This window comes from Mauremys reevesii, linkage group 7, assembly GCF_016161935.1.
Source record: "Mauremys reevesii isolate NIE-2019 linkage group 7, ASM1616193v1, whole genome shotgun sequence".
Lineage (NCBI taxonomy): Eukaryota > Metazoa > Chordata > Testudines > Geoemydidae > Mauremys > Mauremys reevesii.
Genome location: NC_052629.1, coordinates 125,707,731 through 125,728,581, shown reverse-complemented (window position 1 = coordinate 125,728,581; position 20,851 = coordinate 125,707,731).

Below are 20,851 nucleotides of genomic sequence, written 5' to 3'. Positions count from 1 at the left end.
TTTTAAAATATTAAAACAAAGTAACTTTCTCCAACAGTCTGGCTGAGTGTGTTGGGGATTGAACTTGTCACCTGGAATGCGGGTGTCTCAGTATACTGTATAATATAGGTGTAAACTTCACTCAGTTTAGACCTGGGTGTGTAGTCTCCCATTTCATGCTGTGTGCAGCATGGGGCAGGCAGGCTCTGCCCTGCCTAGTGGCAGCAGTGGATTTGGGGGTTGGGAGCAGCGTGCAGAGGCTCCAGCACCTCCGCATGTGCAGGGTGCAGAAGGGAGGCACCCTGGAAAGCTCTTGGAAAGGTGGGGGCTGCAGCTTCTGACTCTAGTGGGGTTTTTACACCATGCTGTAACATTTGAACTTTCACAAGAGATGTAATAATTTTGATAATAAAAATACTTAACTTGAAAATCAACATTTTGGAATTTCCCTTCCTATATTTTTAGCGGCTTTAATGTCCTCACCTTGAGCACAGACCTACGGCCAGGGATTTTATGCCTCTCTGCCCTGTTTTGCCCCGCTACCCTTAGTTGCAGAACAAATCTTGAATTCCGATTTGGGTTATCATGGGCAAGTCACACAACCTGCTTATTTGTCAGCTCACCTGGAATATTGAGTGAAAATCAAAATCCCCAGTGATATCACATGCTGCCTTGGAATCGAACTTTCCCAGGGATTTGTGAGTTGCTTCCCAGGAATCATGAGATTCCCTATAGTTAGCAACCCACCATTTCATCAGCCCATAGCAGCTAATGATGTGTACTGATCTGAAGAGGGATAGCCTTGAGTTGGCATCGTACTGGGATACGCAGTAGAATTTAAAAAAAAAAACCTGAAATGCTCACAAGATAGGGGAAAAGTCAACATTCTGGAAGACACAATAACTTTCAATGAAGAGAATTGACTTTCCACTTTACAACTTTTATTATGTAATTCTGCTGTTCGAAATTATCAGGCTCTAGGTGTTGAGATTCTGGTTCTTTACATAGATCCAATACTTCCTGGATATTGAAAAAAAATCTTTTTAACATTTGTGCATACGTCCTACATCACTGGGTGTCAAAACAAGAAAACAGTCTCTCTGGCCGAGCTGCACAACATTGTTCCACTACACAGCTCAGTAGTCTGAGTCTTCAGCTCCCTTCTCCCAGTTGGCCTTTTCATTTAAAAAGCCTTTGACCAGACTTCATATCTCACAGAACAAAGGTTTACCTTGTGTAGGTCACTCATAGTTTAGCTGTGTACAGGAAGGTCATAGGTGGTCAGGCTTCTAAATATTTGTTTTATTGAAAGAGATCTGAGGAAAACCTTTCTCTAGGATAGTGGTATGTGGCCCCAAGATAGGGGAGTTAGACTTTTTTTTTTTCCCCTCCCTTACTACTTTCTTGATTCTGACTTTACAGTAACTTCATCCTGTAAAGCTACCACATGTTTGGGATTCTCACTCCTGCCTCTGAGCACAAGACTGGCAGAAATCCCCTAGTTTTTGTTGGTTTTTTACCCTTGAGGTAGAGTTTGATAGCAGGGTAGACCACAGGCCAGGTGCCTACTAGCTGTTCTCTGTCACACTCCTGAATGTTGCAGCCAGTTCCTCCAGTTGAGCAGGAGGTAAAGGAACTTCCTGCAGGGGAATGCACCTCATGAGCCATCCCGCTCCTTGCTTGTGACACTTTAATGGATACTTTTTCCATATCTATACCTGCCTTCCAGTCTGATCTGGTTAGTTGTCTGAAAGGTTTGAGGCCTTTGCTTCAGTTTGGGACACTTTGGTATGGTGGGTTGGGGTTTTTTGGATGGTGTTGCTACTAATGTAGAGAGGGATTGTTTCTAGTTGAGTCCTCCAGGAATCTGTTCCTGGGCCAGTGCAATTCAATATCTTTATTAACAACCTGGAAGAAAATATAAAATTATTGCTGGTAAAATGTGTAGATAAAACAAATTCATAGTGTGGTAAATGATGGGGACAGGTCAGTTATACAGACCAGCCAGGATTGCTTGGTAAAAGGGACTAATTTAAATAAAAGATGCAGCGTAATACAGCTAAATGCAAGGTAATATATCTAGGAATAGAGAGTAGGTCACACATAGGGTGTGTCTATACTAGCGACTGTTCACTTCACTTCTCCATGCTGTGGTTGTGCCCTAACCTCCATGTTGTCCACCCCTAAATCCCAGAAGCACGTGTGTGAAGGCGAGTAAGCTAGCACACATGAGGGGTGTGAGTGAATGCACAGCCCCATGGCAGTGTGGATGGGGGTTAGGGTACCTAGTCTCAAGCATCTGCAGTCCTCCATCCCCATTCCCATAATGCACTGAACCCTTTTCTTCCAGACCCTTACCCAGTCTACAAGGTACCCATCTCCCTGTTGTCACAAGCCGTAGTGAGCTGCGCTGACTACTGCAGGGCAGCTTTCCACAGCACTCTACGCATTGTTCAGCAGCTACCTGGCCTGCTGCCCATACCCAGTGCAGATCAATGTGGAGTGGGATTACACCATCCTCCACAACTTGTCCTGGAGCAGTAGGAACTCCTGTACTGCCAAGTTTCATGGAGGCTGGAGCAGGCAGGTGTTTGGTTGGCTCTGGCCCATGAAGCACTTGAGGCTTCTGTATAGGAGGGCCAAAGACTCCAGCAGCGACTTCATGAGGGCTCATTGTAGGTGCAATGACCAGGTGCTCTCAAGGGGTCCCTGTACAAAGCCTGAAATGGCTCACAAGCCCCTCATCAACCATACTGACCTCATTGTCCAACGGGATGCTGATGAGGGCCAGGAAGAGAGGGCAGCAGGGACCATGGAGGATGTCCTGCAAGGAGCATTGATTCTGCACCTCTAACTGGAGGAGCTGGTGGAAGAAGCCCCCCTACCTCCTCCCCCCGAATCTGAGGAGGATCCCAAACCACAGCAGGAACCAGAACCTGAGGCTGGTAAGTTAAAATGGACCCCTACCCTCCCTGCCAATTCTCACCTCTTGCTCTGGTGCTAAATTCCTGATGTTAAGATCCAGGTCATTTGAAGTACTGTGCTTATCCTCCATGGATAATATGCCATGCATTGCTCTGCCTCTGAGAGATTGAACTGCAACACTGACGCCAAGGCACTGTCATGCCCCATCATCTTACCAAACTTCAACTTCCCCTCGCCATCCAGCCCCAGCTCTGCTCCACCCTGAAATGGGCCCCGAGCAAGAGATGGTTATAAATCAATTATTTTATTGATTTCTGATGAACCACAGTTACACGTTAGGCTAAAGCTATTTCTTAAAAACAGATTAACAGACCATCACTGTGCCCCTGTGTCTGCGTTTCTCGGCCAGCATTCAAGCAGCAATGGGCCCATGGCTACGTGGACTGGGAGAAGGGAGGGGCATGTTAGAAAGGTCCCAGTTGGGGATGGGACAGTAGAAAACGTATAGTTGGTTGTCTAAAGTTAGTAACAGCTTTCTTTCTTTCCTTGGAAGATTACACAGTTTCAGTGCTTCTCCCAATCTCCTGATCTTACTGTCCGCTTTCAAACGGGAGCTGCATGGATAAGGATGGGAGGTGGAGGGAGAGGGAGGGAAGAGATTGCTACCACTGTGCACTGCTCTCCGTGTCAATGCAAGAACTGCTAGTGTGGCTGTGCTCTGCTGACACAAGGAGCTAGTGTGGACATGCAACAGCGGTTTTAATTAAAGCGGTATAATTTCTGCCACCAAAACTTTGCAGTGTAGACAAGGCCTAAGCCTTGCAGAACAAGGGACTAGTAACTTTTTCAGTTTACAGACTCACCCCTGTGGGCTAAATCGTGGGATATGGATGTCAGCTACAGTCCCTGCACAGTTTGAAAGTCAAGTCCTAACCCTAACCCATCTATTATTTCTGGAGCTTTTCTTATGGCAAGCACCCATTGGTAGAGCAGTGTTACCTACACCACTACACTGTCAACCGTAGCTTTTCCACCCCCCAAGTGGAATGCGACAGACCTCTAGCTGTCTGTTGTAGCCAGCGTCCTCATGGTAATACAAACCCACTTTGGCACTGCTCTGGCTTCCCTGACTCAAATGTTCTGCTGCTAGAGGTTTAGTGCACGCTTCTTGCACAGCTCCAGGAAAGTCTGTTTCCGCATCTGGCAGTTCTGAAGCCACTACTGGTCATCCCTGGTTTCCAAAACAATGTGAGTCTGCCACACTGCTCTGGTTCTCCTGCACCAAATTGACCCTCTGCCCCAACAAGGTAATACCATGGCAATACTGGCAGGCACCATATCTGTACCATGAGCACTGGGTAAAGTGTCACTGACCCTCAAGGACAGCTGTTTTGGATGGGTCAGAAAGTTTTGTCCAAATTCCATCCAGGAGCTCATTGACTTCATTCTCTGCTACATAACCATTTGTCCTGCAGTAAGGTGCAGAACCAGAAAGTTTTCCCAATGATCCACATCTTCCATCAAGTTTGGCAGGAAACAGGGCAGTGAGCCGGAACTGCCATTGGCAAATGACTGAATGGGCCAATACCAACAACATACAGCAAAGTGATTACTAGAGGGTCTCCTTGTCCACTCTGAACCCTGGGGTACTGCCCAAAATGGTCCCTTCTGATCTTGAATTCTGATTCTATGAAAGTAGCAGCACAGAACATTGGGCACGGTTACACTTGCAGATGTAGAGCGCTGGTAGTTAAACCAGCCTTTGTAGAGCTCAGTAGGGAAAGTGCTGCAGTCTATCCACACTGACAGCTGACAGCGCACTGGCGTGGCCACATCAGCAGCTCTTGCAACGGCCACACAGAGCAGTGCATTGTGGTAGCTATCCCAGAATGCAAGTGGCTGCAATGTGCTTTTCAAATGGGAGGGGCGGGTGTGGTGGAGTGCGACAGGGAGTGTGTATGTCAGGGAAGAGAGTGGGTTTTTGGGGGGCTGAGAGGATGGCAGCATGCTGTCTTGTAAATTCAGACAGCAGCAGACCCCCCCCTCCCACCTCTCTCTCACACACACCATTCCACAGCAATGGTTGCTTTGTCTTAGCGCAGATAAGCAGCCGGCTGTCAGATGGAGCTTTCAAAGGGCATATCCAAAACAATGAAAAGTGGTCACATAAGGGGATTATGGGATCTTTCCGGAGGCTGATCAGAGCGCAGTAATGCAACACCTCATTCACACTGACGCTGGGGTGCTCCAGTGGGGGCGCATCAAACGTTATTCCACTCACTGAGGTGGAGTACCAGCAGCGTTCTAGCTGCGGAGTCAGAGCGCTGTATGTGCCTTGCCAGTGTGGACAGGGAGTGAGCTAGTGTGCCCAGGGCTCCTTCAATGCACTGTAACTTGCAAGTGTAGCCAAGCCCATTGTGTAACAGTAGCAGTGAGGACCCTCCGTCTAGGGCACATGTCCATGGTCCAGTATGCTAAGACATGCACAGGAGTAAGCATAGCCTTACAGAAAGCAGTGACGCTGAAAAGGATTTAGGGGCTCGGGCTAGATAACCATGTGGGCATGAATGGCCAGTGCGAATGCTGATGCAACACGGACAAACTCGATCCTTCTGCGGAGGGACTAGCAGGTAAGAGTAGAGCAGTGTTATTACCTCCGTATACAGTACTTGTGAGACCATTATTGGATACTATGTCCCAACCTGCTGGCCACACATCAGAAAGGATGCTGAAAACTTTACAATGGTTCAGAAAAGAATGCTTAGCAGATGGGGGGTGAGGGGAAACTGCCTTTTATAAAGAGTGATTTAGGCAGCTCAGTTTAGTTTATCCAGCTGAAGATTAAGAGGTGACTTGAGCTTGGTTTAAAACTATCTACCTGGGGAGGAGAGTCTGGTAGGAGAGGGCAGAGAAAGGCAGAACGCGATCCAGTGTTTTGGAGGCTAAAGCTAGATAAACACAGACTAGAACTCAGGTGCAGGTTTAGTGCTGAGGGTGATTAATCATTAGAACAACTTACTGAGGATGAGGTAGAGTCCCCATCACTGGAAGTCTTCAGCTCAAGCCCAGGTGTCTCTCCCACATAAGTGCTGTAGCACAAACAGCAGCTATAAAGCTCATGCTCCAAAACATCTGTTAGTCTATAAGGTGCCCCAGGATTCTTTGCAGCTATAAGTTTGTTTCACAGATTACTGGCTGAAGCGCTGGCCTGTGCTGTGCAGGCAGTCAGACTTACATGGTCACACTGGTCCCTTCTGACTTTATAGGAAAGCTGTGAGCTCTGGACCTTACAGACACCCAAACAGGGAGACTAAGCACTAAATTTCTGTCTTGGCTTTTGGGTTGGCATCTACTCCCTGTGTTGTCACTAAATGCTTGTGGCCTAACTGCCCAGGCTGGGACGCTGATACCGCTCTTGAAAGTGCAAATCTGTGTCATCACCAGGGGCTTGAGATTCATGATAAAGTGCCAGTTTTTCCCCAGCAGGTGATTTGTGTATGTAGGATCTATTGTAATACTTGAGGCTACAAATGTACCCACTTGTCCCAGGAAAGTGGCTAAAAGTTTATGATGTGGCACAATAACCTATAACAATAAACGTTCATGAGGAAAAGGAGATGGACTGAATCCCCACACAATCTCCTACAGATATACAGCAAGGACTGTGTTAAGATGATGTCTGGTAAACAGAAAGTTGTGGGACTGGCAATTAAGTAACCAAAATTGGTGTATTGGAAATGAAGCCTAACTGGTGAACAAAATAAATGAGGGGCCTGACCGAAAGGAGCAGGCTCTACCATTGTGTCTGCCAGTCCCACCGGCTCCTGGGACCCCCCACTATGCCTTCTTCATTCTCAGCGATGATTGTGCTTTGACAGTGCAGCCATTGCTATGAGTATTGGGTCTGATGGGTGCATCTATGTCTGCAGTATCCATGGCACATCTCCACAGCAGCTGCAAGCTGTACACTTTCCTAGTTCACATGGACAATGGCTGACACTGGCCTACTCTGCATTGGGTGCAGCACAGGACCTCTCCAATCAGATTTGACCTTTTAGACTTTCAGTCAAACTTCTTGTAAAGGAGCAGCATGTTCAAGAAGGAGAGTTCACTCAGCACAACCATCCGCAGGACTGGGCTCTCTCAGCACAAGTGCACATGGACAGTATGATGGTTCAGGACCACCCTCATCTACTATGGCCTTGGTATCCCAAAATGTGGCCTTTGAGCAGAGAGGCCCAACTGTCCGGAGCTACATACTTAAACTGGGCAGCTAGAAGTCTCCCCTCCTCTGTTAGGATTGCAGCTGGAGAGCCCCCATGAGCAACGCCTAGTGTCTGTGTGCCTGGCAGGAAAACAAAACCTGCTCATAAAGCGTAAGTTGACTAGTAGTGGAGTTTGAAGCAGGAGCCCGGAGAGCATGCCATGTGTTTGCCCTCACAACTGCACAGCTACCAGGGTTCTGTACTGGGAACAAAGGCCTTCCCGCCATACGGCCTCCTCCAGTCCCGCAGCTATCAGCAGCTTTGCTCAGGCTCTGCTCTCCACCAAGCCACCCTACTGGGTGTGAGTCTTGGCATGCAGTAGGAACAGCGTGGCCCAGCCCATAGTGCAGAGAACCTGATTGACCGTCTTTGTAACAGTCAGGATTCCCTTCCCATCACCATGCTGAGGAGCAGACGCACGAGGAAATGGGTTTATGGGACGATCGAAGGTGCTCAGCTGCCTATCATGACACAAAAAGCGGACATTAGGTAAAGGCTTGTGGCCTGTGCCAGAGGCACAGTTGAAACCTTTCTTTTGCTCTCCCACAAAATATGATTTACCCTATCTCAGATGTGAGTCTGCATTTAAGAAGCTTCCCTCAAAACTCATTACCTGGCGCCTATCTGTTAAATTAGCCACTAGAGGGGGCCCAAACAGCAGAGAAAATGGCAGCATTCCACCAGGAGATGACAGATGTTTTGTTGGCCAGATATGTATTTGTATTGCGATAGATCTATATTATCCACACCGTACATATATCAGGCTATATTAAGCAGGCAACAGTAACTTGTCTGCTTAATATAGACTGATATATGTACGGTGTATAATTGCACCCTCAGCAAGTTCGCAAATGACACTAAGCTGGGGGGAGAGGTAGATACGCTGGAGGGTAGGGATAGAGTCCAGAGTGACCTAGACAAATTAGAGGATTGGGCCAAAAGAAATCTGATGAGGTTCAACAAGGACAAGTGCAGAGTCCTGCACTTAGGACAGAAGAATCCCATGTATGGTTACAGACAGGGACCGAGTGGCTGGGCAGCACTGCTGCAGAAAAGGACCTGGGGATTACAGTGAGTGAGAAGCTGGATATGAGTCAGCAGGGTGCCCTTGTTGCCGAGAAGGCTAATGGCATTTTGGGCTGTATAAGTAGGGGCACTGCCAGCAGATCGAGGGAAGTGATTATCCCCTCTACTCAGCACTGGTGAGGGCCACACCTGGAGTACTGCATCCAGTTTTGGTTCCTCCCCCCCACCCCCACCCCCAACTACAAGAAGGATGTGGACAAATTGGAGAGAGTCCAGCGGAGGGCAACAAAATGATTAGGGGGCTGGAGCACATGATTTATGAGGCGAGGCTGAGGGAACTGGGATTATTTAATCTGCAGAAGAGAAGAGTGAGGGGGGGATTTGATAGCTGCTTTCAACTACTAAATTGTCTTATGCTTTTTATATAATCCTGCTCACTTATGCTAAGTATCCCGTAACCCCTTGCAGTCATTTAAGTAAGTTTTGTTTTATGTAAGTAGAGCAGTTATCAAGGCCAGACTCATGAGAGCTTGACCATAGCAAATAGGACAGTGGTTACAGTCACTGGAATGTCCCAAAAGAAAAGCACAAGACGTATGATTGGGCTACCCTAGTACAGACCTAGGAGCTGCCTTCACACCCTCTCCATGTGTTCAGAACAAATTGGTATGGGATACACCATAGACCAGAAAAATATGCTAGAAAACTGATTGGTTAACTCTAGTTTCAGATGATGTAGACAGTTCCTTTTACTTGTAACCAGGTAAAATAGATGGCTTTTGGGTTGTAACTTCTGTGTAAAGTGAATGTAACAACACTGCTTGAGACAGCTTACTGGAGATTGATCTCATATTGTAACTTATTCTTATTGGCTTTTAGCAATAAATCTGACTGGCATTGTTTATTTGGTCTCAAATTTTATAACGAACCAAAGTGTAGGTAATTGATTTGACTATAGATACTATTGACAAATTGATGAGGCAGCCAGGAACCATCTAGCCAATACCAGCAGTCAAATCAAGCAGTGCAAGGTCATGACCACACTGCCTGGCAGGGATAGCATTCAGTATGAGGTGGGTGTGGGACTCTAGTGTTTGTTACTCTCATGTACACTTGTGCAGCTGGTCCCAGCCAGGCCAATGAGCGCTGTAAGTGCTCCTACAATTCCAGTACATGCAGGAGGTGCTACTGTGACTTCTTTATAAAGGTGCCACTATGGCAAAACAGCTTTTTTAAAAATAACCAGTTTTATAGAAAGTGCCTGATAAAGCACTCTAGGTGAAAGACAAATATTTTAGGAATTCCTGGCTAAAAGTCATACTTTGAGAACATAGAAAGGTTAATTACAAGTGAAACTTTTCTGGGCAAAGTGCCCAGATACAGCAAAGGCTGAAACAGCGAAGCCCAAGAATTAGCTGTTATGGCAGTGTGGAAGCAGGGAAAAATAATCAAGGAGCTCTTGAATCTTTGTAAGCAAATGTGTAACTAAATATAAGGACAGTTCATCTGTGCAGGACAGGAGCAAAAAACAACAACAAACCATCCACGCACCCACCCCATCTCACCCAGGATTCAGTATATGAAGTAAAAGTTAAACAATAAAACTATAAGAGACAGTTTAAAACTAGAACAAAATCAAAATAGGCAATTAAAGCAGCAGGTGGAAAGCATAAGCAACTGTAATACCCCTCTTATCTACTCTTCCCTTAATTGCCAGCAAGAGGAAGAAAATGTATTGTGGCAAAGACAGGCTAGAAATCTTATAAACATGTATGAATGGCCTCAAAACAGTTAATTGCAGCAAGGAAGAGCACTCCTATGATCAGCTGGAAGTGCAGATGAAAGCAACAGGTACTTAAGGAACAAATTCAGGTTTGGTGGGAACAGGTAGCAACCCCCTCCTCCTCCCAGACCTGGGTTAAAAGCCAGAGGTCCCAGTTCCCCCATTCCAACCACGGAACCCCCACAGAGCTAATATTTGAGTAAGGTTCTATTATGTTTTTCTTTTATCGCCTTTCTCAGTTTGCTAAACTCACTGCCCCTCCAGCATTAATTACACTCCTTTGGCTCATGTCGCCTTCCCTTCCTACACTGCTGTCTCCTCACTTCTGCCCTCCCTTTGTGTTCAAGTTATTACAGAGGTCTACACCACAGAGAGAGACAGTAACAGATCATCAAAATGCTTAAGGTTAAAAACGTTATGTCCCATAAGAGTAATTATTTTAACCCTTCAGGAATGCAACAGCTGAAGATACTCTTAACTTTCTTGAAGTGCCAGAAGATACCGGCGCACAGTGACAAAACCCCCAGGCAGTAGAAGAAAAGATAAGTGTTTTATAAATAACAGGCTGGTCAGCTACACATCAACCTACTATATATAAACAATTGGGTGTGCAGTCAAGTATAGAAGTATTATAAAAACTACTAGCTGGACCAGGTCTGTTATTTAAAGTGTATATTATTAAGCAAAGTGACTTTATGCATATACCTGTGGTTTTGAATTTCTCTCATTGAAATATGGATGATTTTGGTTATTGGGTAAAAGGAAATGTATCATTACTGTACATGTCTTTGTAATTAATATAACAGCATCTTATCAGGAATGTGCATAAGACAATGGCTGCGCAAACGACTAGCCTGCAGTCTGGTATCTTTCAAAATAGGAGACTCCAAAGTCTAGATGGAATTATTGGTTACTGCATCAGAGCCTGCTCACGTCTGCCTCTACTCAAGTCTTCAAACACCTCAGAGACCTTTCTGGTGGTTAAACACTTCATGCAGTTTATTTACAACATAAGTTTCCACCAGACTTTACGTTATACAGACTGATGCCTACAGTCCTGGGGAGCCCTCAGCTCCTGAGGCAAGCAGAGAAGAGCAATCTCGCCCTCTCTCTTTCGGCTTTGCCCCTTCTTTCCCCACTTGCACCCTGTGCTTTTTGTATCACCTGCCTAATGGCCTAATTAGCCTCTTAGTTCTCCTCAGCCCTTCAGTTAGGCACAGCTCTTCTTAATGAGTCTGCTCTGAAGTAGTTAATTAGCAATGCAGTGATCAGAGTGCTGGCTCAGCTGCTGTTGCCCAGCTCTCTGTCACGGTTACAATTCAGGATTATTTGACTCTGGAATGTCTGTTGGGAGAGAGCGAGTGTGTGTGTGTGTGTGTGTGTGTGTGTGTGTGTGTGTGTGTGTGTAAAAAATTAACTATTTTGAGCATCAGGCAGCAGACACCATCTCTAAAACGATAATTCATAGCATTGAGGGCATTGCTACTAAAATAACAGTATGTGGTGTGTAATGTGCATAACATTGTTAAGCTGTTCAACCAAACACAAACACACATTTTAAAAAATTAATTGCAACAAATAATAAGTAAAGGAAAATCAGGCAAGTAAAGAAATTCTTTGTGCTGCTTATGGAAGTTGTATGTTAACTAGCATAACCAACTCATTAGGGAACATTGAAAAAGGAAAATTGCCTGACCGTATTAGCAATAAACAGTGAAATGGCATTGTCCTTAATGTACAACAAAAACTGGTAAACTGGCAAGGTGTGAAATTGCACAGACAAGTCTCCTTCAGTACTATTTGTAATCTGGGGTTAGTGACATTGAACCCTAATCAAGGTTGATGTTAGTCAAACCAGTCTCCCTCAGTACATTTCCCGTACGGTATCACTACCACCGCTGAATCACGACACAGCAATACTTGATAAATTAGTCACTGTCCATTCAGTAGGTCACCTGGAAGGGACTGGCTCTACCTCGACTATTGGCATCTCGCACAGCCCGTGGATGGTGTGTGGCCACGATGGCTTAGACCAATACACTAGGATAGAGAAGCTTGCTGCTCCGCTCTCCTGCCTGGTGAAGCTCACCAGATGGCAACAACCAGCAGTAAGGGTGACCTATAGCATGGACAGACAGTGCTGTGCAGTAACTAGTTACAAGGCCTTTATACAGGGAGACCTCACACACAATGTCACTACTCCAAATTTCTTGTTTTACTCCTCATGGATATAGCACTGTTGGACACACTCTAATAATGACTATCCTCGTTTTCAGAATTAATCTATTCTCCAAAGTAAGCCCCCAGATCAGGATGTAGTTGAAACTTACCTATTAGTTTTAAACACTTACTTTAAATTTAAAAATGTTACTAGATTGGAAACACACGCACAATTCCAGTTAGCAATGACATGTACAAAGAAGGACAAGCCTTGAATCCCCTTATCCATGATGGGGACTTGAAATCCTGATTTCCCACAATTGGAGAAACATTGCATTTAAAGCTATGCATGTGCTACACGGGGTATAAGTTCTGCTGTGTATTGCCACGTAGTCAATTTGGTAAAATGCTTTAAATTAGCTATAAAGGCCCTATCACTGCCACATCTATTAATTGGTAAAGATGTTGCCTTAACTATAATCAATTATCAAGTTGACAAGTGGGAGGGGAGCTGTTGACTAATATATGCTGGGCTAGCATGTGTGTATCATATTATCAATTGGGGGGAGGGGTAGCTCAGTGGTTTGCGCATTGGCCTGCTAAACCCAGGGTTGTGAGTTCAGCCCTTGAAGGGACCATCTGGGGCAAAAATCAGTATTTGGTCCTGCTAGTGAAGGCAGGGGGTTGGACTCAATGACCTTTCAGGGTCCCTTCTAGTTCTATGAGATAGGTGTATCTCCATATATTATTAATATGTATTATCTGCAGCCTGTATTAAGCTCATGATAGCAAGATAATAGCAGTTATGTAGCCTAAATTGGACAATGCTTTTTTTATATAACCCTGCTCGCTTATGCTAAGTATCCCATAACCCCTTGCAGTCACTTAAGTAAATAATGCAGCTGTCGAGCCCAGACCCATGAGTGCTTTACCATAGCAGTAAGAAGGGAGTTACTCTCACAGGCCTGTACTGGAATGTCCCAAAAGAAAAGGACGAGACATATGATTGGGCTCCCCTAGGAGCTGCCTTCATGTCCTCTGGTCCTTGCAATGTGTGTTCAGAACAAAGAGGTAAGGGATACACCATGTAGCAGAAAAACATGGTAGAAAACTGATTGGTTAACTCTAGTTTCAGATGACACAGAGAGGACCTTTTACTTGTAACCAGGTAGGGTGTAACAATATGACTTTTGGGCTGTAACACTGGGAGGTAGCCACAAAGTCCTGAATTCATCTGCAAATCGTGTGGCTTTTCCAAAAAATGAAGCTAAATTGTCTTTTTTTCTGCAGGGTCCTCCTGAGCCCCTGCCTTTTCTAGCGCGTCTTGCGGCTCTACCCGGAGGAAAGCAGTCTAGCAATATGTGGTCTCTGGTAATGGCTCTCCCAGTCCCAGCAGGAGGAGCCGGGCTCAGGCCCAAAGCTGCAGTATAGGACTGGGCTGGAGAAACCCTCTGAAAACTTGATCCAAATCCAAACTCATGCAGACTCTTGGAGGCAGCGTCTGGCTTCCCAGAGGCAGCAGCAACCACCACACTGCACAGCCCAAGGAGAGAACTGAAGCCAGCGGGTTTTTCCACCTGTTACAACTGCCTCATGAAGAAACCCAGGTAGGGGTGAAAGTAACTCACAGGAATTACTGGTACAGCCGGAGTCCTGAGGTGGGGGCTCATCTGGAAGAGGCGGGGCCTCAAGATTTAAAGGCCCCGAGGCACCAGCTGTGGCTGGGAGTCCCAGGGCCTTTAAATCACCCAGGGGGCTCCCAGCTGCAGAGGTGGCTGGTAGCCCCTGGAGTGAACTAAAGGGCCTGAGGCTCCAGCCACCGTGGAGCTCCGGGCCCCTTAAATGCCAGCCCCATCCTGGCCACTGGAGCTGCAGGCCGGGGCCAGGGCCGGGATTTAAAGGACTCCTCCGAGTTCCCCGCCGCCTGGCCCGGCCGCTGCGGTGGGCCGGGGCCGGAATTTAAAGGGCTCCTCCGGGCTTCCCACCGCAGCAGGAAGCTTGGAGGAGCGCTTTAAATGCCAGCACCAGCCCGGCCACCGGAGCTGCGGGCCGGGGCCAGGGCCGGGATTTAAAGGACTCCTCCGAGTTCCCCGCCACCCGGCCTGACCCAAGCCCTTTAAATCCCTGCCACAGAAGCCGATGGGGTCCGGCACGGCGTACTGGCTCTTGCCGGTACGCCGTACCGTACCGTACCGGCTTACTTTCACCTCTGAACCCAGGTGAGGCCTGGGCCCAGCATGACTCTCCAGATTGCCTCTCTGCAGAAGCAGCTGGAAATTCAGGTCCCTTTCATCTTTCTGCACATGGACTGGATTCTGTCTGAGTACTTGTGTTGCCAGTGGCCACAGCTTTCCCTGGGTGTCAGGCAGGGATGTATTCAGGGGGGGCAATGGGAATCCCTGGCCTTTCCCAGAGTGAGGCTGACACAGCTGTCCTCAAACACATCACTCAAAAGCCAGGCCCAACAGTCAGTCTCTCCCACCCCGGCCAAACCCCACAGCCAGTCGCAGAAGGGAGGCCTCAGGTGCCCAGGGGCTGCTGGGGCAGTGACACTGCTGGACTCTTGGGCTCAGAGAATGTTTTTCTCACTGGAAGTAGCCAGCTGGGTCCCACCCTTGCACCTAAGCCAAAATGAGAGATGGCTCCACCTCAGTGCCCTGAGCCCGCCTTGTGACTCCTGTCAGTGTGTCTCGCTGCACGGGGGGACAGAACAGGGTCTCTCTTGGTTTGGGTGGGAACCTCGGAACCTGGATTCCCAGCATGGCCCAGAGAAGCAGCATGAGTTTCCCAGAGGCAAGTCCTGCCCTTGTCCGCTCTCAGCGGCCTTAATCCAGCTCTGCAAGGTCTTCTCTACATGCAGCATCCATGGTCCAGTCCCCAGTCCTTGAGCTCTCTGGTGAGATTGCCAACAAGCAGGGCCCTGATCAGCCTATTGTGACTATGGTCGGTGACATGGACACCTGCCCACCAGGAACTAGGCTGACCCACTGGTACTCTTCACTCTTCCACAAACAGTATCAGACCCTGGCCAGGCTGACTTCCTGTGTACAGGAGCTGTGGCCTTAGAGGCCAAAGCTCCTCCGTCTGTCATTCCCAGGCCACTGGCCTCTCTGGGCATCTGAGTGGGGCTGAATCTTACATAAAGCTAGAAACCAAATCTTAAGGCTGTCTGGAAGTATCCCCTTACCCAGTCTACCCTCCCTCCAGCCCCTAGTGCTGTCATAGTGCCAGCAACATCATCATCTCCATGGTTACGCTAGCTGGCTTTCCATGGCAACAGCAGGAGAATGCTATTGGCAGACCCCAACTCCAGGTGTAACAGTGAGTCACTCACCGTGGAGATGCAGCAGTGGCTTGGGGAGCATCTCAGTTCCTCACTTGTGCTGAGAAATGAGAAATTGTGAGGTGTGATTTCCCATTTCTGGTTTCTGACTTTACAGATGTCCTTGCTCCTGTCCCAGACCCTGGCTGCTTATCACCAGCAGCTCCTCTTCAGACCCATCCTTTGTCCCTCATCTGCCATGCAGCCAAAGGCAGTGCGGGGCACTGAACTGTCTCTGCCCCTCACCCAGGCTAGGAGAATGCAACCACCACACCCTCACTGAGGATGGAGACTCCTGATTCAGCCTGGGCTTCCTGCACCAGCCTGCGGGCTGACATTTAATCAGCCTGGGGCAGGGCTTATATGCAGAGTTGTGCAAAAAGCAGCAGGCCCTCCTGTGGCACTATGTTCATGATGTTAAATTGTGAGTGTGCATCAGCACCAGCAAGACCAGGGCCTGCTGGGAGCGGCAGGTTCCTGGGCGTCTACCTGCTGCAGAACTTCCCCCACAGCACAGACTCATCGGCATTGCCCCATCTTTGGGGTCTGTAGCAGCCTCAGTTGGGGCAGCACATTGGCTCACCCTGCAGCTCCTCTACAGAGGATGGGTGCAAGATAAGCCAGCAGGGAATTGTGGGACAGCAGAGTCTGAGCAGAGTCACTGGGGCTGTTAAACCAGCTGCAGCTGTTGCCTTGCCTGCCTTCAAGCAGTTCTGTGCTTCACAGAATTTTAGAAATGTCGGGCTGGAAAGGACCTTGAGAAGCCCAACTTGGGTGACCAGATGTTAAGGGGAAAATATCGGGACTGCCGCAGGGGGCACTTTTTTTTTTTTTTTTTTTTACACTCACCCGTCTGGGAGTTCGGTGGCAATTTGGCGGAGAGCCCTTCAGTCGCGGACGGTCTTCGGCGGTATTTCAGCGGCAGGTAATAAATCTTGCCGCCAAAGACAAGCACCCGCCGCCCAAATACCACCGAAGACCATCCGCAACTGAAGGGCTCTCCACCAACTTGCCACCAAAGACCAGGAAACAAAATATTGGGACAAATGGCATGCTGACCGTACTCTGGTCGAGACGCGGGACAAACTCCTCATATCAGGACAGTCCCAATTTTATCGGGATGTCTGGTCACCCTAAGTCCAACCCCCTGCACGGAGGCAGACCTAGTATCTAGACCATCCCCGCTAAGTGTCTGTCCAACCTGTTCTTAAAATCTCCAATGATGCGGATCCCACAGCCTCCCTTGGAAGCCTATTGCAGAGCCTGGCTTCCCTGAGAGTTGGAAAGTTCTTTCTAATATTTAACCTAGATCTCCCTTGCTGAAGATATGAAGCCAATTACTCCTTGTTCTACCTTCAATGGACTTAGAATCGTAGAACTGGAAGGGACCTCAGGAGGTCTTCTAATCCAGTCCCCTGCACACATGGCAGGACTAAGTATTGTCTAGACCATCCCTGACAGGTGTTTGTCTAACTGGCTCTTAAAAACCTCCAGCAATGGAGATGTCACAGCCTCCCTAGATAATTTATTCCAATGCTTAACTACCTTGACAGTTAGGAAGTTTTTCCTAATGTCCAATCTAAAGCTCCCTTGCTGCAATTAAGCCCATTGCTTCTTGTCCTATCCTCAGAAGTTAAGGAGAACATGGAGAACAATTGATCCCCATCCTCTTTATAACAGCCCTTAACATATTTGATGACTGTGATCAGGATCCCCACATCCAAGTCATCTTTTCTCAACACTAAACACATCCAGTTTTTTTAACCTTTCCTCAAAGGTCAGGTTTTTCTAAACCTTTGATCATTTCTGTTACTCACCACTGGACTCTCTCTGATTTGTCCACATCTTTCCTAAAGTGCGGTGCCCAGAACTAGACACAATACTCCAGCTGAGACTTCCCCAGTCCCAAGTAGAGCAGGACAATTACCTTCAGTGTCTTACATACAACACTCCTGTTAATACACCCCAGAATCGTATTAGTCTTTTTCACAACTGCATTACATTGCTGACTCGTATTCAATTTCTGATCCACTATAACCCAAGATCCTTTTCAGCAGTGCTACCATCTAGTCAGTTATTCTCCATTTTGTAATTGTGAGTTTGATTTTTCCTTCCAAAGTGTAGTGCTTTGCAGTTGACTTTATTGAGTTTCATCTTGTTGAATTCAGACCAATTCTCTAATTTGTCATGGTCATTTTGGATTCTAATCCAGTCCTCCAATGTGCTTACAACCCCTCCCAGCTTGGTGTCACTTGCAAATTTTGTAAGCGCATCTCCACTCCTTTATCTAAGAGCATGTCTACACTACAAACTTACGACAACCTAAATTATGTTGGCATACAGCCGTTGCAGTAATTAAATCACTTTTGTGTGTCCACACTACATTCCTTGTGTCAATGGGGCATGTCCTCATTAGGAGCGCTTGTTCTGACTGTACTGTCAGTGTGGGGCATTGTGGGATGGCTTCTGAAAGTCAGTAACAGTCGATGTAAGCAATGCAGTGTCTACACTGACACTGCGTCGACCTAACTTAATCAACATTGACTCAACTCCATCTGCACTACAGGCTTTGCCCCAGTCTCTAACACCAGCTCAGCTCTGGTCCTGGGCTTTAGGAGCCCTGGACATCGGCTGTAGAGCAGCTGCGGTGTTTTAAGAGCTGCTCCTGTTGCACAGTGATAAGGACCCGAGCAAGGTGTTTGCAGGACATAGGGTGGGAGCCCTCCTGGAGTCTGAAGGTGGTTAGGCAAGCAGAATGTGTAAGAGGAGACAACCCACCACCCTCCCTCCTCACACCCAATCCGCTCTCATCCCTTTCCCCTCCTCCAGGGGCAGCTAGCAGGCCTACTTCCCTACAGCTTATGTCCTTAGGGTGCCAGCAAGGAAGGCCTGCTTCCCCTTCCCAAACATAGGTACCCTCTGGGGGCCAGCATCCCACACACCCCTCTTTTGTGTCACAGCAAAACCATTTCGGGGGCCCAAGCTAGGATGCGGGGCCTGTGCAGGGGCAGCTGTGGAACCCCAGAAACACTTCCTGGTTCTGCTGCTGGGGGACATCTCTCCACCCTTTTGCCATGGCTGGGGGACGTGGGCTGCCCATCCCCCCACAGAGGCAAGCACTTCCCCAGGTAAGGTGCAGGGAGGCCTGGGCTGGAGAATCCAGCAGAGAGAGCATCTCACTGGCGTGAGCAACACTCCCTCAGCCCATTCCTCAGGCCGCTCTGGGCTCAAACTGCCCAATAACAAACGGCACTCGACCTATCCATCCCCGCAGCATCCCCACGCCTGCTCCCCGGCCCTTCTGCCAGAATCTGCCTAGGAGCAGGACCTGGGCTCTGGCGCGACAACAGGGAAGGTGAATTCCTGACCCAAGGACCTCGCCTCTACCCCCTTGCCATTAAGCCAGGGTCTGCTCACTAGAGCACCCCCTCCACTCTGGGTTGTCTCACAAGAGAGGCAGCCTCTGCCTGGCTCTGGGCCATGGGGTTATTCTGTGTTCTGGCTGCATGTTCCAGGCCTTGAGCACCGTGGTAGTGCAGAGCATTGGTGCAGATGGTGAATGGCACCCATCAGGCAGCAACAGCAACAGCGGAGAGTCTCCTGAAAGCTGGGAATTGTCCAGAGAGCACCTCCAGCCCAAGGGGCCTGCGCGAGAGCCAGGCATGAGATCCTAGGGGTAATCCAAATGTTCCTGCTTGGCCTCCCCTTGCCGGCGCCAGGGCAGGGTTGTTTGCAACAGGCTGCTCCCTACTGTTTCATCGAGTCTCTTTTTAACCGCCCCATGCAATGGGACTCCCACCTCCTCAGAGTCTCTTCTCCAGTCTCACGCACTTCCTGGCAGGAAGTGGCTCCTGGTCCTTAGCTTCCATTTGTCTTTCCTTGTGTTCCCCCGCCGAGATAATTCCCCTTTCTCCTTGGGGAGACAGAGTGTCCCCATGAATCCTTTTCACCAGCCACCCAACAGCTAGTAAGCGGGGTCTGAATGAACTCTCTCCCCCAACAGCTAGTTCAGGAGGGGGACAGACTTCAGGGGCAAACTGCATTTACGTGAATTCACCTACTCTGCATAGGTATCTAGCAGACAGGAGCTCTGTAGGTCCAAGTGATCAGCTTTGGCTGGTGTTGGGTTACAAATCACTTTAGTATATTGAATGCAGGGATAGTGAAATGTTATCAGTATTGTTATCTTCATTGTCTGACTAAAGGGGAGCAGAACCGTGCTGAGCTTGTCCCTACTGAGGGTCACCATCAGCTGAAAGGAACTCGCTAAGCCAGGGGCTCGAAATGCCAGAGCCCTGTGAAAGTAAGAGGAGTGTGGACAGGTATCCCAGCTAGGCAGTGTGAATTCTCCCTAAGGGTCCCGAGTCTGTTTTAACCTGTTCATCCCTGTAACAGGCCGGTGTGGCTCCCCTCCTCCCCAGAGAGGGTTGAGCCCCGGACACCGGAAGGGGCGGGGCTACAGAGCAGTGAGCCCGCCCCTCAGAGGGTCAGGCGGCGACCCGGAAGCATAAAAGCCGGCCATCAAAGCTCAGTCAGGCCCCAGCCACCGTCAGGAGCAGACCTGCCCGAGAGGGCTCGGGACTGGGAAGCCGCTGCGGCCCAGAGCAGTTGCCCAGACTGGCCGGAGCTTCCCCTCGCTCGCTACTGGGAGGACCCGCCGGAGCTTCCCCGGGCCACCTACGAAGAGGAGCCGCCGGGGACCTCCCCTCTCCCTTGCTGTTACCCTGAGGAACCCCCGGGGCAGAACTGGCCGGATCTACCCCTCGGATCTACCCCTCAGCCCGGGCTGCGAGGAGCCCATGCTGTTGGACTTCCTGGGAGCGAACGCCATGGACCAGGTCGGCCCCGAGGGGGAAATTGGAAGTGACCCGGGGGCAGCCGACCTCAGTCAGGCTTCAGATCAATCAATGCCCATGTCAGTGTGTTGCGGCCAGGATCCCCACTGACCGTCAGCGGTGGTAGCTGCTGCCTAGGGCCCCGGGCTGGGACGCAGTGGAGTGGGTGGGCCTGCATCCCCCCTGCCACCCCACTTACGGGTGGCAGTCTCCCCCTCACCTCAGTGCTCAGCCCCTGCACCCACGGGCCTGAGCCCTGACTGTTGTCGCCCCGCCCTAACTTAGGGCCTGGGCCCCTATACTAAATTTTTGTACTGTTTGCTGCTCAGCCCCTGTACCCAAGGGCCTGAGCCCCTTTGTACTGTTTGCTGCTCAGCCCCTGCACCCAAGGGCCTGGGCCTTCCCGAACTGTTTATATTGTTGCTCAGCCTTGCAGCAGAAGGCCTAAGCCCTAACTGTCTTTTTGTTACTGTTGCTCAGCCTTGAAGAAACAGGGCAGGAGCCGAGTAAGAACCACAGGCCGGTGTGGCTCCCCTCCTCCCCAGGGAGGGTTGAG